The sequence below is a fragment of the Orcinus orca genome, chromosome 19 (assembly GCF_937001465.1).
Source record: "Orcinus orca chromosome 19, mOrcOrc1.1, whole genome shotgun sequence".
NCBI classification, from domain to species: domain Eukaryota; kingdom Metazoa; phylum Chordata; class Mammalia; order Artiodactyla; family Delphinidae; genus Orcinus; species Orcinus orca.
The window spans coordinates 24,123,474-24,151,278 of record NC_064577.1 but is presented as its reverse complement, the minus strand read 5'-3'; the positions used below and the strand labels follow the sequence as shown (position 1 = coordinate 24,151,278).

General features: G+C 44.2%; 1 long non-coding RNA gene across 1 annotated transcript; it reads right to left on the bottom strand.

The window, feature by feature from the left end:
• Window positions 1–17,529: 17,529 nt before the first annotated feature.
• Window positions 17,530–24,632, bottom strand: LOC125962082 (uncharacterized). The gene is made up of 3 exons (XR_007473472.1): window positions 24,583–24,632; window positions 24,377–24,452; window positions 17,530–17,554 (listed from the first exon to the last, which is right to left on the bottom strand). It is a non-coding gene; the product is annotated as an uncharacterized LOC125962082 (long non-coding RNA).
• Window positions 24,633–27,805: the final 3,173 nt, after the last annotated feature.

The following is a 27,805-nucleotide window of genomic DNA, read 5'->3' as shown; positions in this document are numbered from 1 at the left end:
TGAGTCGTATTTAAGAGAAATTCATATGGGTGCATCTCAACTAATTCACCTGAGGTAAATAATAATAGTACATGCAAATACAAACAGGAACAGGATGTGGAGAAAACAAAGAGAAAAGTCTTCGATTTTGTAAATATTCAAGCAACTTTATACCGGCACCTTGTTTATTGGGGAAAATGTGCCGGTAGTTCTCACATGTTACGGGCATTATACATGTCTCTTACATGTATGCATGTGAATTAGTCTAAATAGAGTGACACAGAGGAAAGACCACATAAAGACAGAAGGAGAAGACAGTCACCTACAAGCCAAGGAGAGAGGCCTCAGAAGAAACCAACCCAGCTGACACCTTGATCTTGGGCTTCTAGCCTCCAAAATTGTGAGAAAACAAATTTCTGCTGTTTAAGCCACGCAGTTTGTGGTACTGCACCGTCCTCTGAGCGTCCTCACCCGACAGCCCGCTTCAGGAAGGACGCTCACGGTCAATGGGACTTCAAACTTCAAACCTGCCAAACTCCAAACTGCAGGTGGAACTTTTCTACCATGGAAGCTTCTCTGGGTAAGTGAGCAAGTCCTCCTGCCTATCGTTTCTTCTGTCCCCCACAAAACTCTGTTCTGTTCAATCATAAAAGGCAATTCAACCAGAACTATGGTGGTTTTCTGTCATCCACTGTTTCTCTCCTCTCTTCCATGTCTATCACTTCTACTTAATGAGCCAGTGAGAAAAGTCTGAACATGCTCCAAATCTCTTCTTCACTCATGCATTTATTCACTGATCTTCCTACTCACCGAATAGTTGGGCAAACACATCCTGAGAGCCAACTAGAGTCAAGGAACCATACTATATCCTGGCAATACACATTTTAAAAGATAGTTCCTGCCCTCACAGAGCTTACTTTCCATTAGGGAAATACACAAGATAACAACAACGTTGATATCGACTATAATAATATGTCGGGTTCTTATATTCTATGAATAAAAATAAATTAGACACAGGATAGAATCCTGGTGAGCCATGGTTGTTTCATTTAGAGTGGCCTCTCTGAAGAGGGGAGAGTTGAGTCCAATCTGAATGGAAATAAAGGAACGAGCCAAGCAGATATCCGCGAGGATACATTCCAAGTAGCAGAAAGAGGAAACGCAAAGGCCCTGAAACTGGATTTGTGGAAGAAGTGCTGTGTGTCCAGAGTGTACAAGGAGGAGAGGGAAAAGAGAGTAGATCAGAGACACTGGGAGTTGGCTTTGGACGTTATCCTGAGGAGCATGTGACTAACTCAGAAGATAGGAAACCATGAGGTAGTGGAGTGTCTGACCCACCATTTTAATAGCCCCGCTTCAGCTGCTGTTTAGAGGACTGGCTGGAGCTGGAAACTGGCTAAAAGACTGCCACGACCCAGGCAAGAACACAGACAGTGGCTTTTTTCTCTAATTCTCCCACTTGCCTGGTAGAGTCACCTTGGGTCCTTTTGAAAACACTCATTCTTGATAGCCTTCCTTTAACAATTCCGATTCAACAGGCTTGGAGTGGAACTCAGCGATTCATAAATTTAGTAAGTGCCAGGAGCAATTCTTCTCACAGGCAAATTTGGGAAGCACAGATTCAAGGCGAGCGGGGATGAAGGAGGCAAGAAAAAGATGGCAGATTCTGGGAAGACGCTTTCAAGATGAGATGGACATGAGTAGGTGCTGGGTGTAGGACTAGAAACAAAGCCAATGTCAAGTCAACAATTGGGACCAAATACAGAGCAGGACACCGAGAACGGGTTTTCTTCTGGTGGAGGAAATATTGGGGGACCCCCCACCAACAAGGACAGTCCACCTACAAGTCTTATGTAGGGTTTGCCAAGGCAACTTTCCAATCCCCTGGACACAGTCATTTGTATGGCTTCCTTCTCCACCACCGCCATCACACCCACCCTTGCTGCTGAGCCCTGCTAGGAGCCTGGGGAAGTGGGAAAGCCTGAGATGCTCGTCCCAGGGGGTAGAAATCGCAGGTTCAATCATTTACAAGCACGACTATACAATCTTCAAGCAACGCAACACGTATCCAATTAAGAGATGTTTATTAGGAACATTTTTTACCAGTTTCCTTTAAACTGTTGAATCTCCTTTTTGACTGTGAATCAGTACATGTTTAAACAATAATTAGTACAAGTGGCTTCACAGTTTACCTTAGGGTAACTTCTTTATGTAACAAAGCCTGAGTGAACAAACTGAGAGCGGTTACGCAAATAATTCTTCTTCTCATAAGGAAATGTCTAAAATTCTTCTTCTAACCCCAAAGAAAGAAATCTTAAATTTGATACGATTTAAATAGCAGATTTTGTGAAGTGATTCATGTTCTTCTAGTGAAGAAAAGTAAACTTCTCCACTATAACTTTGGTGTGTCTCCTTTACAGAAAGGCATTTGTTTCTTGTTTTGTTCTCATGTGTCTTTCTGTACAAAAGCCATTGCATTTTTTTTTTTTTTTACCATCAAGAGCTGACTTTCTGAATGTAAGTCACATTGAACGGTATCTTTCAACTTTATACTAGAAAGTTTTGTTTTCCTTAACTTACAGAGAATAAGAAAGAAAAAGAAACCATTCCATTTGCCAGAAGTCATGATCAAATTTCAGATGACTTTTTGAACTCCGCAATAAGCAAATGCCAAATTTAAGCCGAAGAACCTTCTGACAATGCTCAGTGATATAAGGTTGTTAAGGGGCCACAGTTTCGTGTCGCTACAGACAGACATCCAAGTGTACACTGATCACAGGAATAGCTCAAGACGGGTAAACAACAATTTATCCCCAGAAGCAATTTTTTCTTCCACTGTGTGGGCGATCTCTTCAGGATTGTTTAGCAAACGCTATAAAATGTAATTAGTGTCACAGTCGATTGGTGGAATCCGGGAATCCAGGAAACACCATCGATTGGTGGAATCCGGGAATCCAGGGAACACCATCGACTGGTGGAATCCGGGAATCCAGAATTTACTCGAACACTGTCATCCTTCATCAACAGGTACTAATATTTGATGGACAGTAAAAACGTACAAAAGTGGTGAAAAGTACGCAGCTTCTAACAAAAGCAGAACTATCCTTTCTAACATCACTCCCTTTCCACTTTCACGGGCATTTGTTTCTTATCAAGATGCACGAAGTAATAAAACCATACCCAGGCCATATCAGATCTGCCTTCCAGGAGCATTTATCTATTCCTTCGTTCAACAAATATTGTGCACCTTCTACATACTAGATAATTTCCTCAACAATGAGGACCCAGTGGTAAACCAGAGACAAATTCATCAATACCCTTCCAGAGCTTACATGCTGGTGGGAAGATGGAAAACAAATAAAAATGACCAAATAATATAACGTCAGATGGTGACAGGTGCTATGACAAAAAGAAAGCAGGGTCCTCGAACAACAAAAGAATGTTAGTGAAAAATTGGTGAAATCTGAGGGAGACCTGCAATTTAGTAAGTGATACAACAATGTCAATTGGTCTGTTTGTGATTACTGTACTGGGGCTATGTAATGTGTTAATATTAAGGAAAGAAGGGTAAGGGGTAGAAGGGAACCCTTTGCGTTGTTTTCACAACTTTTCTCTAAATCTAAAATTAGTTCAAAATTAAAAGTTTAAGCAAAAATAAAGCAAGAGAGGAGAGTAGTTACCAGGGCCCAGAGGGGACAATTTTCTATAGAATGGCCAGAGACCGCTTCTTTGAGGAGGTGACATTGGAACAGGCTTCTCTCCACAAAGATTGAGGAGAGGGGTCCTCCAGACAGAGGGAACAGCAAGGGCAAAGCCCCCAAGGTAGGATGGGCTTTACAGCTGTAAGAAAGAGAAGGAAGAGGCCGGTGTGGGTGGAGTCAAGAGCACAAGTGGGAGATTGACCACAAACGAGGCAGAGAATCAGGTGTGGTCAGATTACGCCAGACAACATAGGTCCTCAGTGCTGGGAAACCACTGGAAGTTTTCAAGAGAATCATGTGATCTGATTTAAATGTTTCAAATATTTTAAGTCAAGTGGAGACAGAATGGAGGAGGACAAGAACAGAAACCAGGAGATTTGATGGGAAACAAACTAGAAAATCCCACACGTTACTGGGAGAGTCTCTGGAAATACAGGACCCAGGACAGAAATGGTGAATTCTCAGGATCAGTGTTGAAAGTAGAGCCAGTAGGATTTACGGATTAACTGGATGTTGGGTCTGAGCAAAAAGCAGGAGGTGAGTATGACTCCTAGATGTCTGGCCTGACTTTCATTGTGTGACTGCCTGGAACACTGGTGATGCTTTCAAAGGACAATCTGACATGTGAGTGCAGTTTGTACTGGCTATTCTAGAACGTCTTAGAGAACAAAGATCACAACATATTGATCGGGCCGTAAATATGTGTTTCTCTTTTCATCCTGGGGCATCGATGCCATCAAGTTACCTGGATTACAAACTTCATTACATCAGAAAACTTGTGTCGCTCACAAGTTGGCCTTCCCAATGGGCAATCTGATTTCTACCTCTCTCCTACCTTGAAGCAGGACTTGTACATCCTCATATTCACCATAAAGAATCCATTCTGGGCTTCCCTGGTGGCGCAGTGGTTGAGAGTCCGCCTGCCGATGCAGGGGACGCGGGTTCGTGCCCCGGTCCGGGAGGATCCCGCGTGCCGCGGAGCGGCTGGGCCCGTGAGCCATGGCCGCTGAGCCTGTGCGTTCGGAGCCTGTGCTCTGCAACAGGAGAGGCGGCAGCAGTGAGAGGCCCGCGTACCGCAAAAAAAAAAAGAATCCGTTCCTACCACACATTACCAAGTAATATAGAGTCGAATTACTATTTTAGAGGAAAAGTGGAGAGGAAGGTTCAGGCCATACATTGTAACAGCAAAAGCTCCCTGTATCGCTGCAAAATAGGTGTTCCTCTCCAAGCCTGCTGCATCCTGTAGCTGAATATCTATTTTCTCCTCTCTTTCCCCCAGAAAGTATTCTCTCTCTTCCATTTTTCCAAAAAAAGAAAATTAGTTCTGGCCCTTAATGGGCCTATTCCACTGGAAGAAGCAAACATCCTGCAGGGAACTGGGCCACGTATTTTGGAAGACAGTTGGGGCAGCTACTGTTACTTGAGGTGGCTAGTTGAAAGCCTCACTCAGGTGTCCCTTCCTACCGCACAGAATAGGGAAGTTCCAATAAACAGAGTTTTGTTCAGGTCACTATAGTCACAATATGGCGACCAGAACATCTGCTGGGACATAAACACACGTGGTACATTGCGGGAGAAAGGAGAGAGTCACGGTTTACACAAGGTACTACGGGAGCGCTCACATCCTGTGACTTCGGGGAATAACTGTGTCCTAGGAGAGATGTTTCCTCTCTTAGTTCATCCTTAATTTCCCATGTTGCTGGTAGCCTGTTGGGTACTGTGGTGTATACTGTGTTTCTTACACACATACTCTTGATACATTTTACAAACTGAATAAGATGTGCATCCAGGAAGGAAGGGTTTCTCATCCTAAGGGTGACAACAGGAATTGCAAAGTGAGCTTTGGCAGCTTGGAAATGCGTGAGCTACCCTGAGTGATAAAGGAGGCTGGACTCGACAGTGAAAGGAGCACCAGGCAGGGACTCTCAGCAACTCAGTTTCTACATCAAAACCCAATGGAGATAATACCAACCACAGCTACCACTCTCACCATATGCCAGACTCTGCTATGCACTTCACATGGACTGTCTTGTTTAATCCTCTCAATAATTCTGTGAGATAGAGGTTATCTGTAGGAATACTATTATACTCCTTGAATTATGTGAGGGAAGAGAGGCTCAGAGAACTTATGTGGGTCACCGGGTAGGGATGCGAGAAGGGTAGGGATGATTTTAATGCAAGAAACAAAGAACAAGTATAAACAAGCTTCCATTACTTACGGGACTATGGTAGTGCTGGTAACCAAAGTAGGAAGATAGAGATACAGACACATATAGAGATACAGATACTGACAGAGATACAGATACAGACAGACAGAGGTACAGACAGAGATAGAGACACAGATACAGATACAGATACAGACATAATCTGTCCCATAAAGGTGACGCTATTGAGCCTGTATGGCTTCGTCACTGGTATACAATCACATGGTGGCTATCACATTTTGGGCAGAGGACAAAGAAGGTGTCACTAGGTTTCCTGTAATATAAAAACAGAAGACGAGAAAAGAGTTCAATCTGAAGGATCCATGAAGAGATAGGACAAAAGCTGTGTCTGCTGCTAAAAGAAACTAGCTGGACATGCTTTGGATCCTGGAAAGGGAAGACACTACGTCAGCCCGGGCCACAGAAAGCAAAGCCACTAGTGATGTCTGAAACAGAAAAAGATGTCTGGGCTGAAAAGCACAACGCTGCCCATGCAACCAGAAAGCTGAGTGTAGAAGACGTGGGTTTTAGAGTCAGAGGCCACACTTCACATCACAGCTCTGCTACTAACTTGCCTTGGGCAAGGTCTTTAACTAATCTTAGCTGTGGATTTCCAACTGTGAAATGATCGTAATAGTTCTATTTATTTCTTAGGATTGTTATGATGAATGCAGGAAAAGATTTAGGGACTGCACCTGCAGAGTACCTAGAACATGCTAGATGTTCAGTAAATGAAAGTACGCTTCTGCTTCACGCTTTACTCTTTACCAAACACACCTGTGTAACTCCTCATCCCGAGCTTATACCGAATGTTCAGAGAGCAAAGCGCGCCACAGACCAAAACTGACAACACTGCAGGGCCTCGAGGACAGGAGGCCAGAGGAAGCACACACCTTGCGGACTCCAGCAGGTCCACTCTTCCCTCCCAGCAGCCGGCATTGCCACTCCAGCAGGTCCACTCTTCCCTCCCAGCAGCCGGCACTGCCACTCCAGCAGGTCCACTCTTCCCTCCCAGCAGCCGGCATTGCCACTCCAGCAGGTCCACTCTTCCCTCCCAGCAGCCGGCATTGCCACTCCAGCAGGTCCACTCTTCCCTCCCAGCAGCCGGCATTGCCACTCCAGCAGGTCCACTCTTCCCTCCCAGCAGCCGGCATTGCCACTCCAGCAGGTCCACTCTTCCCTCCCAGCAGCCGGCATTGCCACTCCAGCAGGTCCACTCTTCCCTCCCAGCTGACAGCATTGCCACTCCAGCAGGTCCACTCTTCCTTCCCAGCTGCCGGCATTGATACTCCAGCAGGTCCACTCTTCCCTCCCAGCTGCCGGCATTGCCACTCCAGCAGGTCCACTCTTCCCTCCCAGCAGCCGGCACTGCCACTCCAGCAGGTCCACTCTTCCCTCCCAGCTGCCGGCATTGCCACTCCAGCAGGTCCACTCTTCCCTCCCAGCAGCCGTCACTGCCACTCCAGCAGGTCCACTCTTCCCTCCCAGCAGCCGGCATTGCCACAGACTCCGGATCCCGTAACTCGTGCTGCAGAGAGTCTGTTTGCCTCGACCCCCTCACTGCAATATACTTCTAGTGTTTGTGGGCTTTTATTTTTCCTAGCTGTCTCTTTTCTACTTTACCCAATTAAGAATGCAAGAAAACTACGGTTACTAGTTCGTCCAAGAATATATTTCCTGGAAATACTGGTTTTCCAGATGTGGAGTCAAGCAAAAAAAAAAAAAAAGTGATAATCCCCCCTAAATAATCAGCAATTATAATATTATCTTTCTGTGAACTTAAGGACTGTCTCAAATAGATGGATTTCACATTAAAAAATGGAATTTCATATGCAAATCCTGACTTAATAGCCTTCCTTCTAATTAAGAGTACAAATTCCAAATATGAGAGCTGATATGACATCAAATTAAAGAAGCTCATTTAGGCAGCTCATGGCCTCATCCTCTTTCTCCAAAAATATATTTACCTTAGGCCTCCTCCAAAGAAAATCATTATTTGTCATTTATAAAAGTAATGAATGAAGTTTGGAGTTGATCCAATTATCTGAATAGTTTGGACTTGAATCACATATGATTCCCATGAAATAGAGGCACGTGATCCACAGCCCACACAAGCGATGGCTTTCGACTCCCTAAACTTGCACCATTTTTGCTCTTCTCTTCCTCCCCATGTTTCCTTCCCCTAATCCTACTTTTTGGGCCAAAGATTATAAATAAAAATTAGTGTATAATAATGTGAATAACCTGAGGAGTCTACACATGTAAATGAACACGTGTGAGAGCTTCCGGCTTCTGGCTACACCGAGAAGGAGAAATGGCAGATGGCACAGGAGAAAAGGGGGCTACTTTGGGAAAGGGTATTTTGTGAGCTTGAGGCACACAAGGTGTTCCATCAGTGCAAAAATGTGACACACGAAGGTGTGGAGGGAACACCAGCCACCTCTCCGTAGCTTTGTTTTTTCTTGACAATTCACCAACATCGAGGGAAGGCAGAAGGAGCAGGGTTGGCGTTACCAAGAGGAAAGTTATGACAGAGGAAGAAAAGACGCGAGTATGGGTATTTTGTGACAGCAGCCGGTGCTGAAGCCCGCCGTCTCCTCCCCGCTGGTGGCAGAGGCCCACAGGGTGTTTGCTCTGTGGCGAGGCCACTCCCCTACTCTGAGCCCTTGTGCTTCTGGCGGAGCTAGTACCGGCCCTCAGGTCCCGAAGTGAAACACAACCAGGCGAAAGCAATCCGTGCCTTCTGCATCCCAGGCCACCAGTGCAGATGTGAGCCCCACATCAGACCAACCAGAGCCATGGAAGCTCAGCTGGGGGATTCCATTTGAATTACTGGAGAAAAAGACGTTCAATAGTTCTCTGAGTATTGTGTTGAGAATGTGGCCACCACAAGGGCTTGACAATGGAGACACCTAGAGAAACTGGACACAAGAAATGGGTCTTACTGACATCTTTTCAGCCTGATTCAAGTGATGCAATAAGCTAGTCCTAGCCCTGTACATATACTCCCTTTTGGTTTAAGTTAATTTGAGTTTTCTATCACCCATAAGGGAAAGAGACAATATTCTCAGAATCCCCAGGATGAGACCAATTTAAACCATTCATTATCAGCAACTTGATAATGAATCGCCATGTATCTATGGTTACAGTGAGAACAGGCAGCTCCTCCAGGGATCTGTACTGGAATGAGTGGGAACTGCTATTAGGGACTCTGCAGAGCCTAAAAGTGGGATGCCTTGAAAAATGAAAAATCCTTAAAAGGAAATATAAAAGCACCAGAGACCAATTCTGACTGACTCAGAGTTTTCCCTGGAGCCAACTGACTGTGATATTTTAATTCAAATTGCCAAAAGAAATCATCACATGGGGCCTCCCTGGCGGCGCAGTGGTTGAGAGTCCACCTGCCGATGCAGGGGACATGGGTTCGTGCCCCGGTCTGGGAAGATCCCACGTGCCGTGGAGCGGCTGGGCCCGTGAGCCATGGCCGCTGAGCCTGCGCGTCCGGAGCCTGTGCTCCGCAACGGGAGAGGCCACAACAGTGAGAGGCCCGCGTACCGCAATTAAAAAAAAAAAAAAAATCATTACAAACAACACACACGTTCTCAGTATCGAACTGGGGCTGTGCGGCATTATAAGATCTGGTCACATCTGTTCTATAGGTTTAAAATCCAGATGAATCAAATAATTGCATCACTACCTACTGTAGCTGAACACCACTGAACTTGGAAAATTAAAGGAATTAAGTACAGAACAACTGGATGTGCTAACCTTGGAGATACCCTAACAGGAACAGTATTAACTGCTGAAGGGGGCCATTGAGAACAAAGGCATATGTAAGAAGTTCAAAGATTAAAACTCCCCAACGTCAAGGGTATAGGCTTTACACTTGTGGATTTGAACCTGAGGTAAGCAATTCGAGGTAGTATCTTGGTATCAAAACAGAAAATGAAATGACAATAAAATATCAATCTCATGATTTCTGGTGCTTTGAATAGACAGCCCCATAGATAGAACCACTGGAAGTTAGAACACAGAATGTTTAAAAAGAAAAAGAAAAAAAGCCTCCAAGTGGGAACAAATGTCCTGTTATAAGAAATACAAAATAAAGGCATGTGGAGATCGCCTCCAAGACGGCTGTCATGAATTGTTCCCTTCCTGTCTGCGCACACCAAACCCCACCAAGGCTATTCCGTCCTTCCCCTCAAATCTAGTCTGGCTTTAGTGACTTGACTGACCAGTAGAATAAGGTAGAAGAACATCCCAGAAGCCAGGTCCTAAGAAGTCTCTCAGCTTCCACTTGGGCCTTTTGGTACTATCTCCTTTGGAAAGTTCCTTCTGGGGGCACCAGGCACTATGTAAGACATCTGACTCTCTCGAGCTCCCATACTGCGAGGAGACGCAAGGGAGCACGTGGAAAAGTCCTAGGAAGAAAAAGAGAGAGCGGAATCCGCTGGCAGCCCAGTGGTCAGGACTCCACGTTTCCGCTGCCAAGGGCCCGGGTCCAACCCCTGGTCAGGGAACTAGGATCCTGCAACCTGTGCAGTGCAGCCAAAGAAAGGAAGGAAGGGAGGGAGGAAGAGGAGAGAAAGAGAGAGAGGGGAAGAGAGAGGAGGAGAAGGGAGGGGAGGGAAAGGAAATATATCCCTGTCTGGCCCTATTCTACCCATCCCAATCCACACAGCACACAGGTGAAGGAAGAAGGCCCCCTGGACGTTCCATCCCAGCAAAGGTGTTAAAGAGACAAACTAAGGAAGTGAACCCCACCAGCAACTCACACCAATGCCCCAGCCTCGCCATCCCACCCAACTCAAGCCACCGGAGGCCCCTGTCATCGTGGAATGCAGATCAGCAACCCAGCTCTGCCCTGGCCGAACTCCTGACCTGCAAGGCCATGAGCAGGACGAAAGGATCGCTGTTCCGTGTCCCCAAGTGCTAAAGCAGCGTGTCATGCAGGAATAGGTAGCCAGGACGGCCACGATCATCTGAAGTCGCTATTTCTGGTCTGGATTAGTACTTTCAAAACGAATAACTCACTGTGCTCTAAAAGCTGCTTCAGGAGGCAGAATATTCACATGTTCCACAGAAGCCAAGTCAAAGCTGAGACACCAAGTTTTTTCACTTGCCGTACTGTGCTCTGCGAAAGCAGGAGAGCAAGTAAACCAAGTTTCACAGATCGTTTTAAGGAACAAAGAAATGGAAGCGATACTTACGAACCTGAGCTCTGAGACCTAATCATGAAACATTAAAGACCATTAAAATCATGCAATCAGCAACTCATTTAAGAAACGAAAGTTTCTCACAATCTGTTTTAGTTAATCTGTCCAACTTAACACATGAGATGAAGCAGTTTTGCCAACACAGTCTGTGTTTCTGATTTTCTAAACTTACCCTACCTCTGACCTTTATGATTAAAATCTAATTAAAAATATGGTTATTTTTAAAAGGTAGAGATGGAGTAATTGTCTCATCTATTAAAGTTATGACTAATTGTTAACCTACTTAACTTGCTGATTCACTGCCATGCCTTTCATTTCAACCTTCTTCAAAGCAAGGTCCAAAAAATTTCAGATTGCAAAACAAACTCTGCTGAAAAAAATATGCAATTCACTTTCACTGCATGATCAAAACAACTGGAAAGACTTTTACAAATTTACAAGAGTCTAATCTTCCAGAATTGGGAATTAACTGAGTCTCTGATTCATTTACCCAACTTTTCAATTTAATCAATTAGCCAAAAATTTTATTTAACAACTACTATGTGCCTATCCTTACACTGGGTGCTATGAAGGAACACAAAAGTATTATATGGCGTTGTTCATACTCGGGATCTTGAAATCTAGTTGGGAAAATAAAACTTGTGAATACAGACAAATTCAATGATAAGAGAGATCTGCTTTCTTCCAGGAATATAACTCACCCATAAATAGACAAGGAAAATCATATACGCAGATAACAATCTTCTAATCCACTGAATGCCACGAGAATTCTCCCCGTGTTCTATCTGGATACTATCTAACCTTCCCTGCAAGGCTTACAAGAATCCTGAACTAGCGTGAAACAAGTGCCTCTCTGCTGTTACCCTGGATTATAGAGTTGCCCATGTGAGAAACAGCCAGCACAGGAATTGCAATGTTTCAGACCTTCTTCCTGACATTTGATTTGGGGCTCAGATGTGGACCCGCCATGTTCTCTGTCCATGGTCCTCAGTATAAATTTCACGTCTGTTCTGAACAGTCATTAGGACCTCTGGTCTATCTGGTTTCATCTCTTCAAGAGGATGACTCAGTATCTCTTCGATGGGGCTCCCAGGGGGTCTCCAAAGTTAATCACGTGTGGGCCACATAACTGCATTTGAAGCTAGAGCAACACAGATACGCTGTGCAAATCTGGCAGAACAGCTCACAGCCGTCCTCGTATAAAGCACCGACAAATGCAACTTTACTGCTTCATTTCACTTATTAAGATATAGAAAGCATTTAGGAAGGGCTAAGTATATTTGAATCACGTTGGCTTCAAAAAAATTAGGGAAGTCTGAGTATTATCTCCTCCAATAATGTCTTCTTTTTTTAAGAGTGACTGCTTCCAGAGAAGTCATAAGCACAAGGTCAAAAAAGAACAGATAAAATGGTATTGCTTTGATGCTCTTCAAAATACCATCTGCCTTGTGTCCACCCCCTTGGTTCAGGGACCTCACACACAGCCCCCAATGTACTGATATATTTCCTAAAACAGCCAGGACTCTGCTGAACCCCACCATCCTCCCTCTCTCTCTCTCCACACACACACACACACACACACACACACACACATTCTACCACTGAATTAATTTTTTTCTTTTGAAATACCTCACCTCAGACTCTCACCATTACCTCAGATTCTTCTGATAGGAGACAGAAGATAGACACCTTAGGAATGTCAAAATACTTTACTGAATTTTTTTACTTTTAATGCAACTCATTATAACATATTTCAGGATTAAATGTTCCAAAGCCAAGACAATGGAGAAAGAGGGAAGGAAGGAAGGAAGGAGAAAAAGAAAGAAAGAAAGAAAAGGTCACCAATCCTTCAACAGCATCTGTAAACTTACAGAGAATCAGAGAATTTACATTTTTCTCATCTGTCTCATCTAAAATTTTCCGTGTGGATTTTAGGTTTGTGAAAGAAAGCTTATTTTTGAGGCAACACCCCCCCCAAACTTATCCATGTAAGCCTCTCAAGCAGACACTTTGTTCCATGAAAGTATTTTATTTGAAGCACAGGATTTGATTCTTTGACTTGACCTATTGCCACTTGCTTTCCTCATCTCCTCCTTTCCCACTCTCTCGCTAAAACAAACTCTGAGTGTCCAATCCTTCATGATTCCTGTGGGAGCATTCACTGACCGGGACCATCCCTCATCCCACCCATTTTCCAAGTTGAGCTGTTTCTCTGCACCCTTTGGGGTAAGATTTGAGTTAAGAAAAGTGGTCTAAGTCATCAAGCATTCTCTATTGCTTCTTTAAGGGTTATTTCGAGATGTCCTGGGTACCTCACCCTGGTTAGGCTATGATATCTGAGACATTTTCCCCTTCAAATCTAAACTAATAGAGAGTTTTTTTTAAAAAAGAATGGATCAACATTCCAGAGAGGCTCTTGTTTTTCCCCAACAGGTCTGCCCATCCCTACAAGCTGCATTTTTGTAAGAACAGTCCCCAAGTGAGTCACGGCAACAGAAGAAACAGAGTTTCTCAATGCGAGACAGGAAGAATCTTTTTACTTGAATTTGCATGTTGTTTATATTTTCAAACAGGAACTGGAAGAAAGGGTTTCACTCTCATTGAGCCTCTCCAGTCCTGGGTTCTTTCGAAGCCTTGCTGTTTGTTCTTTCCCCTCGGTGGTGAGTGCTTGGATGGGCTATGACTCAATTTCCCTTGCTTTCATCTCACTCACTCTTTCATCCATCTTCCCCGACTTGCCAGGAGGAGAGTCTTTGCCAGTGTTGATTCCAAACTTCAATTCTAACGACATCTCTCTACCAATCCCTCCCCATCTTGCAAAGTCCAAGTTTCCACCCTTCCAAAGTTCTTCATAACCCTGCCCCATTCTCTGTTCCTCCCCTTGCACGTCACCACCTCATGTAACCTTCCTCGTGTCCTTTCTCTCCTCTTTCCTAGAAAAATGTTTCTCTAAAATGCCTCATTCTCCTCCCCTTCAGTATTTGGCCTCCAGGTCTATAAATAACCATTGTGAATTTCACCTAGACTCCTTCTCAGAGGAACCCGTTTGCCTTCAATTACTACATTTTTACACATGATTTGCCTAGTGCACAACACACTGCCTGGGATGGGTAGTCTTCCCATAACTCTTGATTCAATAAATGAGTAACTCATGTTGGTCCTCGTTGCTGCCAGTTGTATTAACAATAACCTTCCTTGGGTTAAGCATAATGCGAACCCTGATTGTGTGTTCTGGTTTGGTCCTGCTGCCAAGATCAATGCATGATGAACGCATCTGACATCTTATTGCGAGGCATGGCTGTGTAGTAGCCCAGGAAAGCTGGGAAAGGAGTTCTAGCCCGGCAGGTGTCCATGGGTGGGAGAGAACGAAGGTGGTGGACAGAGAAGCAAGAGGACAGAAGGAAAGCAGCTTGGTGGGAAAATGACTAAATCCAAAATTATCATAACATTCAGTCTCATTATAGGGAAGTGACCTGTACCCAGTTTGCAAGATGAAGCCGAAGACATGTAACACAGAGGAAGCCCTATGTGGCAGCAGGTGTAGAAGCCCTATTGATGGAACAGAGGAACTGCAGTGGCAGAAGTACAGCCTGAGGAAAATTCCAGGTCGTTCAAAACGGAAAACGGAGTAAGGAAGCCTTGTAGGTTATGCTGGAGTGATGGAATTGGACCTGACATTTATTTAAATACTTCCTGGGTCAGGATTAGTCAGGGCAATCAAGTGAGACGGGCTCTCTAGATAAGAAGATTTAAGTCAGTCCACCTTTGAAACTAAGAAACCCAGAGGGAGGAAAAATGAGAGAGAGACTGACAGTAACTTCAAAAAACGGGTCGTTTTATTCCTTGGGCTTCAATTTCTTAATCTAGAAAATGGAGAATGCAGTGTTTGCCCTTTGGCCCAGTTGGATTGTTTTGAGTCTTACATGAGAAGGAGGTGAAGAGCCACTAAAACCCAAAAGATAAATTATTATTGTTGCTATTATTTTCTGTTTGGGATCAAAAGTTTCCATTAGCTCAGTCTAGGAGTTAACTTACTACTAAACACTATCTTTAACAACTGAAGACACCACACATGAAATACAACGTACCAAAAAGCAAGCAAAAAAAAAAATTACACGCACCTTTCAACACGTTATTATAAAACAGGCTTTGGGGTAGATGACTTTGCCCAATTGTGGGCTAACGTGAGTGTTCTGAGCATGTTTAAGGCAAGCCAGGCTAAGCTACGATGTTAGGAAAAGTACTGGAAAGGATGATCAGGTTCACGGAGCTACTGTTTGGAGACAAAGTTAACATGTTTAACACTTTCGCTATATTCACAGAAGAGCTACAGTCACCATTCAAAATAACACCTCCCATGTACCAGGCAGAGTGCTAGCAGCCTCACCTCCCAATTTCTTTCAATCCTCACGAAAGCCCCAGCGTGTAGGTATTATTATATATGCTCTTCAAGTGGAGAGGTGACTCAGCTTGCCCAAAGCCATACTGACCATCTGGCTGCAGGACTGCCTGATTTCAGCGACACTGCTGTTCCCACTAATCCAGTCCTTTTCAAAGCTTTGTTATTTTAACAGAACACTTTTTCTTTTGTCCCCACTAAACGCTACTCAGAAATCCAATATGAAGCAGCGGAGCTGTTCTTCTGAAGTAGGGGTGAGCGGTGTGGGGGGGGAGATTCCAGCTCCTTTGCTTCTTCCCCACACAGTCCTCACCCCCAGAGACACTTCCAAGGCTCCCTCGGCATTCCTGGAACACAGTCGGGAAGTTTGTATGTCACCGTGCCTCCCTGCCCACTTTTTAATGCCCACCGAGAACGCAAGGGCCATCCAACTGAAAGGAGGAGGGAAACAGGCTTCAAAGAGCAAAGCGCTTTTCAGATAGCAGTTTGTTTAAACAAACGTGCATCTCTTCACATCAGTTCTGACGGTATCCCCCGCGGGTCATTTAGGAGACGTTCACTCAGTACCTGTCATGCACCGAGTACGCAATCAGGCCGATTACTGCTCTTAGGCATTTCATAGGAAAGGGATGCAAGAGAAGACAACTCGGTGTGTGGCCTCCTGAGACCTGGGCTGGTCCTACAAGCTCCGACGGCCGTTTAGCTGCCGCGTGGTCTCAGGAAAGTCACCAGCATACGGAGCCTCAATTTCTCATTTGTGACAATGAAACAAGACGTGGCGGGGTCAGGTTCTGAGCGAGGATTTTCTCATTTCTAGAGCCCTCTGTATGTGTGGAGAACCTCCCCAGCCTTATTCATCTCTACTCCCCAGTCCAATTCTCTGTCCCAGCCAAAGTACACGAACCCCTAAACGGGGTTTTGCTATTTCTTTTTTCTCCTTTTGGTATACATGGTCCCGCCTCGGGGTGTGCTAGTAAACACTTAACAGTAGTATGATTTTATCATCATTATTATTTTATAAGAGTTGACTGAGAAACTACAGGGCTCCAGGCTTCCGCAGGCACCACGGCAGAAGCCATGTAGAATTCCAAGAGCTGACGTCCTTCTTCGCCTGGATTCCTCGCATGCGCTTCCCAAGTCTCCGCTCAGCTGTCACCCTTTCTAGAAAATCTTCCCCCCTTGACTGGGAGTTTGGGGTTAGCAGTTGTAAACTATTATATACAGGATGGATAAACAACAAGGCCCTACTGTGTAGCACAGGGAGCTATATTCAATATCCTGTGATAAACCATAATGGAAAAGAATATTAAAAAAAGAATGTCTCTATGTTTATAACTGAGTCTCTTTGCTGTACAGCAGAGATGGGCACAACACTGTATTGATAAATCAATTATACTTCAATTTACAAAAAATTAAATTAAAAAAAAAAGTCTTCCCTCATTATAACTCCTGAAGGGGGTTCCAATGTGCTGAACCACCGCTGGACACCAGAATCCCCTAGGGAGCTTTATTTTTACTATGTATTATTATTATTATTGTAAGGACACTTGACATGAGATCTATCCCCCTAACAAACTAATAAGTGCACAACACCATGTTGCTTGTTATAGGCACCGTATCGTACAGCAAATCACTGGAATTTATCCATCTGGTAGAAGTGAAACTTTATACTTGTCCAAGGGCAGCTCCCCATCTCCCCCTCCCCTGTCACCAACCTCTAGCAATGCTGTTTCACTCTGACTCCACGAGACACTTCGCTGAAGTGGAAGGGCCCGTACTGGTCCTTCTGTGACTGGATATGGTCACTTAGCACACTGTCCCCTAGGTTCGTACGTGTTGTCACATATGGCAGCATTTCCTACCTTTTAAAGGCTGAACACTCTCCCACTGAACGTATAGACCATGTTTTAAAGGGCGTCCCAATCCCCGTCGGGTAGATACTCCACGACGGCCCATGTCTAGCTACCAGTGTGACCCCACTGCAGGCAGCGTTGGGAAAGGCAGCACACCGTGATCGAGGATTCCCACCACCCGGATGCCACAGACATGGACAACCTGGAGGGCACAGAGAGTAAGACAAGGTCGTAAAACTGCCATTAGGAAGTGACCAGTTTTTTTTTTTTTTTATTTGTTTGTTTGTTTTTGTCTGAGGCGTGGCATGCAGGATCTTAGTTCCCCGACCAGGGATCGAACCCCAGCCCCCTGCAGTGGAAGCACAGAGTCTTAACCACTGGACTGCCCCAAGTCCCCAAGGAAGTGACAAGTTTTGAGTGTCTCTTACCTCTGCTTGTAATGTAAACTATTTAATTTAATTTTTTATAATGATTCACTCACCACATTCCCTTTCTCTCTCTCTCTCTCTGTCTGTCTCTCTCAGTTGTGTAATCTACTACAAGTCTTAAGTCTAGGTCTCCTATACAAAACAATAACATAAAATCGAAATATCAGAAAAGTCATCTGCTGTAGTGCAAAGAAATTAGTCCATCAACTTAAAGAGACAGAAGACCTGCAGCTTGCAGCTCCATGTACTTGGTTTAAAGTCCCACGATGCTCAATGATTCGAGAGAAAATTAATTCGAGCACCTGACAACCACTGTGGAAACAGTGGCTACACCTATGTCGGTTCTATTACATTAAAATAAAATTAAGACAACAAAGAAGGGCTTTGGGGACATTTCTATGTGTCTGACCATTTCCTAAGGATTTACACAGGTGCTCAATGAATAAGACAAATAAATTTGAGAAAGGAAATATTACGAGTTAAGCAAAAAAAAAAAAAAAGCAATCTGGAGGTGGTGATAAAAGCATTTTCGAGATCCTGTTCACTTTTTCAACTTTTTGTTGTTGCTGTTAGCCTCGGCTATGGTACCAGCCTACTCCGAGCTAAGTACGCATGGAACACATGAAGTTTCCAGATGAAAACCAGGCTCATACGGAAGAACGAGATATTCAAAATGATATCCTGAGTTTTATTAAAGCAAAACACACTGCAGAACACAAATAATTCTAAGAAAGTAATAGCCATTACCTCACACTAGTCACTCTGCATGATTGAAACTAACAGGGAAATTTCACCAGGAAAAAATTACAATCATTTTCTGTGTTTGTTTCTATTATTACCTACCTAGGCAGTAGGTTATGAAACAAAGAATTGCAGTAGAATCTGAACAAGAGCGAACTCCCCGTCCACGTTTGCAACAAACAGAAGAGCTTCCACCAACTAAGCAAGTGCTCACGACCAAGTCATATGCTAAAATGCACATCTGATAAAGAGCCACTGGACTGGGAATAAATAATAATTAGGCAGGAGTCTATGAAAGCTGTAAATAATAACAAGGCCCCACGGGAAATGCTGTCTGACTATATTAACAAACCTTGTCTATTGGAGCTAAACGATCAAAACCTTTTCCTCGGAACTCAGAATAAAGCACGTTTATTTGGTTTAATGAACTCCCTAAGGATTCGGTGACGACCGCATCTTTCTGTAATACTTTGGTTGCCCTGCTTCTAAGGAAAGGTACCATGATGCACGGCTACCACACCTTCCTCAGATGTGCGCCTTCCCAGGGGCAGGACAGAGGCAGGTGTGGTGGACGAACAGTGCAGGGGCTTATTCCTCTTAAAGCAAAATGGAAACTGACAATAGGAAGAACTCTGATGAAAACATAACAAAACTGCGTTCAGACGGTCAAATAGTAATTGACACTGGCAACACGGCACAGGCCTCTGCTTAGGAACTCCACACGTTTTTGTGTTTTATCAGCCCAGAACTGCAATCAGGCATCAGGTCCTTTTCTGACTCCTGGAGCAGACTTGATCCTCCTTCTAGGCGCATCCCTCAGGAACACTGAGTGGGAGCTTCTCAGTGTCCCTGTCCCTGTCTTACGAATCCCGGCATCAGGTCCTTTTCTGACTCCTGGAGCAGACTTGATCCTCCTTCTAGGCACATCCCTCAGGAACACTGAGTGGGAACTTCTCAGTGTCCCTGTCCCTGTCTTACGAGCCCCTCATTCCCCTCATTTCTGCTGATAAGCTTCCTGGGCCAGGTACTGCTTTGGAATTTAAATGTGTTATGGTTTTCGCTGCAGTTGGTGTAATAAGTTGAAGCTCCTCTCCAGGGTCAAAAAAAAAAAGACCAGACTAGTGGGGAGACAGGCGAACACCAGACAAAAATGGAGTCTGGAGTCAGTCAGACTTGGACGCAGGCTACTAACACCATCAGTTACTGATTGGATGACCTTGGCTCTCTTGCCGCCCACCTCCCCAAATACCAACGTACATCACATCTATGCAGTAATAAGTGTGGGTCCCTTGAACTGGACCCCTCAGAGAATAAAGAGAAAACTGTATAACCATCTCCCACTTGCCATTTCTGTAGAGTCCACAGGGCATGACGCAGCCACCCTGGAATGAGAGTGAGAAAAGTATCTGAGCTAGATTGTATACAGTACTATGTCATTCTGTAAAGAATGGGAGAGTTGAAAGTGGTTTAAAGCAATAGTCTGGAACTAAAAATGGAAAGATTGGGCAAGATATTAGAAACAAACCACCACAGCAACCTCCCAAGTCGTAACAAGAATTGGGCAATAGGAGGACGGCCTGAGTCACCGTCAAGGAGAGGAGGCAACGATAGGTCAGAATGTGGATAGAGCATATGCTGGAGAGAGGACAGACGAAGACAGCTTGAGGCTGGAGAGAGGACAGATGAAGACGGCTTGAGGGTGAGGATGTGAAATGGTTTTTCCAATCCCGATCTAGTTTATTTTTATCTCCCTCATGAGATGTAAAATCATTCACATGACAGTTTGATTGAGACCTTATGGGTACCGTTTCCATTGTGCAAGACAGGAATATTTAGGGCAGAAGCTTCCTGCCAAATGGTAACAGAAGATGGCCAGCGTGAGCAAGCGTCGAGCAGAGAGCAGGGCCACAGTTAAGTGAATCTGGGGAGAGGAGGCCACCAGTGTGGATCATCAAAGTCGATGTTTTACTGTCATCGTAAGAATCGCCTCTTGTTTGTATCACTCGTGGCCTTAAGGAGGGAGGAAGTCATAAAAGCCTAAACGTCAGGACTTCCAATCCGTGCCCTCTGGTCTGCAATGTTAGGGCGCCATACAGGGAGTGTCTGCACGTGTCTAAACAAAACCCTTGGGAGCTCTCAGATGCTCCGAAAGCTTAACTGTTTCTACAGCAGGGCCTGAAATCTATGGGAAACTGCAAAGTTCCGTACATTTGGCTCTCCAGTCGCTAGCTGTGCGTCCTGCAGCATTACTTACGTGGTGTCTACAGCAATCTATATGGGACCTTAAAATCCCTAAAGAAGTCTGAAGGCCAGTGTAGCCCTAGCTTTAGACAATCTGTTCCTAATTCTGCTTTGCCCTCGGAGGACTAGTAAGAGTTTTATAAAAAGGACTGCCATTTCCATGCTGGCCGGCTCAGGCCGTTTAAGCCTCAAATGTATGGTAGAGTGTGAGAATAATTAGGAGTTATGAAAAATCAGGCCCTCCCATCAACTCCCAGGTACAGGCTGTGCCTCTGTCGGGCAATTTCACAATCTCGTTTGCACATCTGTGTTTGTTTAATGTTTGAGTGCATTTGGATGGGCTTTTACAATGGCTATCTATAAATCCCCGTCCATTAGGCGGACCGGGACTTTCATACGGGGATCCAAAGAACTAATGAAAAGAACATTGTGGTAACAGTTCTCTGTTTATAGAGAGGATCTTTTTTTTTCCCCCCAAAAAAGCTCAAAGTACTTTTCATTAAAACATTACAGCGTGTCTATGAGGTAGGCCGTAGGTTGGAATCAGTAGCTCTGTATTTTATAGGTGAGCAGCTAAGCCTAGAGCCAGCACGACAGAGTCCTTAGGGGACAGAGACAGAAACTGCCAGGCCGACTCAGCTGACACACTCTCCACGCTGTCGCTTAGAAGTGTACAAGCCGGATAAAATGTGAATTTAGGTCAGCTGCAGAGAAAGGAGTACTCAATCTAGCTGTCAAATGCATTTCCCATATGTTTCTATAAAGCGCCCTTCCCAGATATACAGGTTTTCGATGATATTCTAACAATAACATCAAGGACTCTACATTTACCTCTCAAAACCAGAGAGACACCTTTGTATGTGGTAGGGCGACAGACCCGAGAAAAAACCACAAAAATGTGGGAACACCAACAAAATTCTTAAATTTGCCTTTTTGAGGAAGACTGTTAGTAAGACACATTTTATAAAACATATCTGGTGATACTCACCATATGTATGTAAGTGTGTGTGTGTATTCTTAAATATAAGAAAAAAAATGACTTAAGATACAGTAGAAAAGACTTCTGTTTGACACAAGGAAAACTGTTTGGCTACCAGAATGAAAAAAGTCTCTAGAATGAGTCACCAAGAAAGGTGATAGGCAAACCTACCCCCAAATATTTGCAGAGCTTGAACAATAGTACAGATGAAGCTCGATTTCAATATTGTCTCCCCCCACTCTGAAAAACAAACCTTCATAATGACAAGATAAGACATGAATAAAGTTAGGGTTATCATGACACTGAGAACTGAGCAAATACCTAAGAGGACTGAGTCTCATTCTTATTATGTCTGGGTGTTCTGTTGATAAGCTGGCACTATCTGGATAAGTACCAAACTAAAAGCAGGCATAATGTATAACTTATTCTATAGTTATCCTATAGACTTTATTTTTCTTGCTCTCATTTCAGCAAATTCATTAATTACATTATTGTAATAATGATTTTCACCACAATTTATGATGTCCTGAGAGTAGTGACTAAAGGATTAAAACAGAAAATATAACTGTATTCAAAATATATGAATTTGAGTGTATTTTCATTAAAAAAGAAAATGTAAAATATAAAAAAAGAATTGATTTCAAAGAAGTTATTTTTCTTCTAGGGATTTGAAATTCTCTATTAAAATGTAAAAAGAAAATTAAAAATTACAATATATTTTTATAAAAATAAAATTCTTTGCTATTCTGGTATTTGGGATCTGTCCAGCTGGCACTGTAAAGACTCAAGATTACACATCACGCCTGTTATTCACATACACACCAGTGTAAGAGTAATATGGAGCGCTCAATACCGTGAAACATTCCTCAGCTTGCGAACCTTGAGTTCCTCTGGAATCGCAAATTAGATCGTGAAGAGAGAAAGAAAATGAGTGCTTGGCACTCTTGGGAAACTATACCTGGTTATGCAAAAATCTAGCGCATCCATACCATATACTTGTATATCATATTATTTGACGACATAAATAAGGTTGCCTTTCCTTTAAATTAAGCCCTTCTACTGTCCCGATGCTACCTCTGCTGTCAGCACAGGCACGATCCAGGAACCTTCGTGGCATCTGGATACAGTTTCTTTTGTTTTGAGGATGTACTGTAAGGATTACGGAGGAGTTTTTCTCTAGGGCTGAAGAATACTGGTCACAAGAGCAGACACCACCAAGGGCTAGGTCCCTAATGACAAAGAAGCCTGTGCGTCCTTGAATAAATTTAGTGTGTGTGTACGCGTGTGTGTGCACGCGTGTGTGCTACGTGCGGTCCTCTAAAGCACATGCCCAGAGAGCCCGTCTGCCTGGGTCTCAGGGTGTAACTGGTTACAGGATCTTGGAACCCCAGCGTTCAAGAGGCTTCTTAGAGCCACAGGTGATTCAACTGAGGATGGTTTGGGGACTGAGAGAGAGGAGGATGCCCACATCTTAAGGACTGATTTGTTTTTCTAGTAAATGTTTGGGCAAAAGGCATCTCAGATGGGTCAACCAGGTGGTAGGACTTAAACATCTGAATACAGTTCAGACAAAGATGCTTTGTAAGATTTGCAGAAAGGGCATACGGTGAAGCGTTCTAATTTAACGGTAGCAAAAGAGAGACTCTGTTTTCTTTTCTTTTCATCATTAAAACCATACCCCAGGATAACAGTGGACATTTCGATCCAAATATGTCTACACGTCCACCAAACACCATGCAGATCGACAGGCAGAGCAAGTAAAATCTGCCACGGCCCATGACTCTTGCAAAACTGGAAAACAGAAACACTACACACTCTGATTTTCATATATAAGTAGGCAGAAAACCACTGAAAGCAGCAGTGAAAGATACAAAACTTGCGTCAGGGCAAAGAATCAGGGGAAGAGTGTGTGATAAAGAAGAAAGTGTGAAGGGATTCCAGGTCGTGGGAGAAACCAGATTACGTCACCAACAGAAAGAGAGAGACCCATCCTGAGTGGGAAAATACAGAGAATAGGTCTGACACCTGAGGAATCAGACCTCTGGTACTGGGCTTGAAAGTGTGCAGGGCAGGGTCAGAGACAGTCCCGCTCAGAAGGTAGCCCTTCTGGGAAAGCGGAGGTGACAGGGGAGGGAAAAGCATCTCCTGGAGGCTTGGTGTTTCTATCAGGGGGCGGGAGAAGGGAGAAAGCAGTGGGCAGTTGGGGTTCTGGGCAAATGAAAAGCACTCCAATGGAATGACATGCTATTTCACTAGGATGGATTACCAAGCACATTCTAAGCAAATGAAGAGAAAATATTCTAGATGAAACAAGAGCGTATAAATGCTCAGAGGTGCTCTCCTGTGCTATTCATACCGCAAACCTTGCTTTATAACGTTGATGAGTAATCCTGCTTTCTTTTCCTTCCACAATTCCTGGGATAGTAGACATTCAACAGGTGATCCTAAATGTTGACACACAGTTGAAGTATTCATGCAATAATTGTCGTCACTTCAAATCAAAGGGACAGCAAGTATAAGGAAGCCCATTTATAATCCTCTGGGTTGTTTGTCTGTTTGGTCATTTACGAGAAGACGGACACTTTGAAGAGAGGATAAGCAACACCCCTAAGATCACAGGGCCAACGAGACTGACCTTTCGATCTCTGAACAAAATGGTCCGCCGCGTTATGACCCAAATCGCCGTTTTCTGTAGTGATGACCTCAGAACTCTGCTGATAAAGAGAGTAAAACACTTTGGACTGAAGTTCTTTCCCTCTTAAAAAAAAAAAAAAAAACAGCTTCCAAATCCTGCCACAGACCTTGATCCAAAATTAAAGAGAAGAAGGAGACCCAGTGTACCTGGAGTATTTTTTGAAGACATTTCTGCTTATTTCTAGCCACCTCCACCACCTCCAAAAGCAAATTCATCTGAAAAATTATGAGAACAAAAAAGAACTGGCAGGTTATTCAAACTGCTCCTGGATACATACTGCCTAGAATTCTGCGTTCTTTTAACAGATGTTTGACTTCTAGAAAGTTTTATTTTGCAGAGATCTTGGATTCCAGCTCACTTTTATATACATATCACCTGTGAGCCAGCTGTTAGATAAGCCTGGAACTTACGGGTGGTTTCACCACCTGCCATTACTCAGACCGAAATGCAGATGATTTTCTGCAGACTCACCTGAGAGAATGAGGGGGAAAGTCTTTTTTTTGACTCCTGGTTCCCTATCAATCGCTTCATGAATAAAAGAACTAGGCAGCCATCAGCAACCAGCTGGCTAGAGTGACAAGTCATCAAACGGGCCGTGGGTCAAAAGAACGATGGGAGTGACCTGCTGGTCTCCAACGTCTGAGACATGAGAAAATGGCTGTAACTGGTGGTGGGAATAAGTTGAAAACAGCAAGTTATTAGCTACCTGAAATGTGGAGGCACTGAATGGATTAAAGGTAAAAAGCAAAATCTCCCCTGTCAACTACTGAGCGAAAGAAGAAACCATAAAAGGAAAGACAACGAGAAGAAGAAGGTCTAACACGCATTGCTTACTTACTAGATACGAGACATGATGACGATTCTTTATGTGCATTATCTCACTTAATCATTATGTTGATTTTTATAGGAAAGATACTATTATTTTCCAAACTTACAGATAGGAAAGTTAAGGCTCAGAAAGGTAAGACAGTTTGTCCAAAATTAGAGCTGAGACTCAAGTCCAGGACTTCCTGACAGGATAGTCCAGAATCTTCACTCCTATATATTAAGAAAGAAAAAGCAATAAAAAAAAAAAACCCTAAAAATAAAGTTATAAGACCAGTTGGAGAAAATATTGAAAATACTTGTGACTGAAATATAGTTAATATCCTTAATACAAAAATAGCCTTCAAAAACCCATAAGGAAAAGATAAAATCATCAAAATAAAAGATAAGCTAAGGGCCAAGGAAAAATAAAACACAAAAATAAGAAACAAGCATGAAAAAATAGTGACTGCGTTAGTTTCCTGCAACCTTACTGGCCTAAAAGAAGCACACGTTTCTGCTGTTACGGGGAAGTTCTGGAGGTCAGAACCCTGAAGCAGGTCCACGGGACCGTGCTGCTTCTGGAGGCCTCCGGGGCCCCGTCCTCGCCTTCAGCAGCTTCTGGAGGCCGCCCTCCTCGCCTACTCATGGACCCTCCCCCATCGTCACAGCCAGCAGATGCCCCTCCCCGCTGAGCTCTGCTCCATCCTCACATTTTCTTTCTAGGACTTTGACCCTCCTGCCTCCTTCTTCCAAGGACATCTGTATGGCATCAGGCCAACCAGACCATCCGGCACAACCTCCTCATCTCAGAATCGTTAACTGAGCTGTATCTGCAAAGTCTCATTTACCATATAACGCAACAGGTTCAGGGGTGCTTAGGACATGGGGATTAGCACATGGACAATCTGGGGTGGGGGGGGGGTAGGGCAGGAATCAGCCTGCCACAGTAGTAACCAAAAATTTAATTTTAAACAACAACAAAGAGGGTTTCCCTGGTGGCGCAGTGGTTAAGAATCCGCCTGCCAACGCAGGGGACACGGGTTTGAGCCCTGGTCTGGGAAGATCCCACACGCCAGGGAGCAACTAAGCCCGTGTGCCACAACTACTAAGCCTGTGCTCTAGAGCCCGTGAGCCACAACTACTGAAGCCCACGTGCCACAGCTACTGAAGCCCCCAGGTCTAGCGCCCGTGCTCCACAACAAGAGAAGCCACCGCAATGAGAAGCCCACACACCGCAAGGAAGAGTAGCCCCCGCTCGCCGCAACTAGAGAAAGCCCTCGTGCAGCAACAAAGACCCAACGCGGCCAAAAATAAATAAATAAAATAAATAAATAAATCTATTAAAAAAAAAAAGGCTTCAGCCACATGTTCTTGGATCCAAATCTTCTTATTAGTTGGGGCTCACAGTGGAAGGACTTTGCAGAGGAGCAGATAAAAATCTTTAAATCAGAAACCCTCACTCTGGGGGGAGAACTGCCACCATACAGACTTATGTTGTTCTGATCTCCACTGCAGGCTCTTCCTGAGTGTACACCCTCGGCCAAGATCGCAGACTCATAGGACGTTGGTGGGAAAAGACTTTGGTAAACATCTAGCCCAGCACTTTCTTCTTGCTGCCAAAATGTTGTGCCTTGAATTCCTGTCCTCATGCCACTTCAAGTGGTTTGAGATTGTTTTTGATTCTGTGCAAAAGTTCGGGAGACCTCAGGGACAGGCTGCCTGGAGACCTGGAGTTGCTGGCGAAGACTGTGCCCAGGCCAGCTGCCGGCGGGCAGGTTAGGATCATCCCTTCCCAACTGCTAGCGACAGCCGCAGGCATACACGCAAGCCCCGCCCCTGCGCCTCAGCTTTCCCACTCAGACCGCGAGGGTGCGGAGTCATGCCGCTTCGGAAGTTCTCCCTAGCTCTGCAACTTCACCATTTGCCAGGCTTCGTCCCCACCTCCGTTTTAAGCAGAGTTTTCTTTCCTACACAAAGCGAATCTCCGTTCCAGATGTGTGGTGTGTTGGAAAGAACAGAAGATCTGGAAATAGAAAGATGTACGTTTCACTCCTGCTCTCCATTTTCGACGGGTATGATATCTAAGCCCCCTGCTTCATTTCCTTGTCTGTAAAATGGGATAATAATATTGTAGGAAACAAATGGCACAAAACGTCCTTGGTGCAGTATGAGACACGTAGTTAAGTGCTAAATAAATACAGTTTATTATAATTAGTGTTGTGGACAAAGTATCCAAAGTTACAAGCTTCCCCTCCTGCTACGCGAAGTCTTATTTTTCTTCTAGGCTATCTTTAACATCTAAAAACTCTAAGATAAACCATTTTAGGTGATCATTTTATTTCCAACTTTAGGAGATCCTCCCTTGGTCCACTTAGAAGAGCAACAGACCTGACCTCTGCCTACGAATTGCAAACCAGCAGCATCTGAGTACACAACCAGCACCCTGGAGTTTTACAATTCCCCCCCACCCCAACTCACCAGCAGGACACTTCATACAGACTGGCCCCTTTTAAGTGACCTTAAATTCCATGCACACTGTTTCCAGCATTCATCATTCTCTGC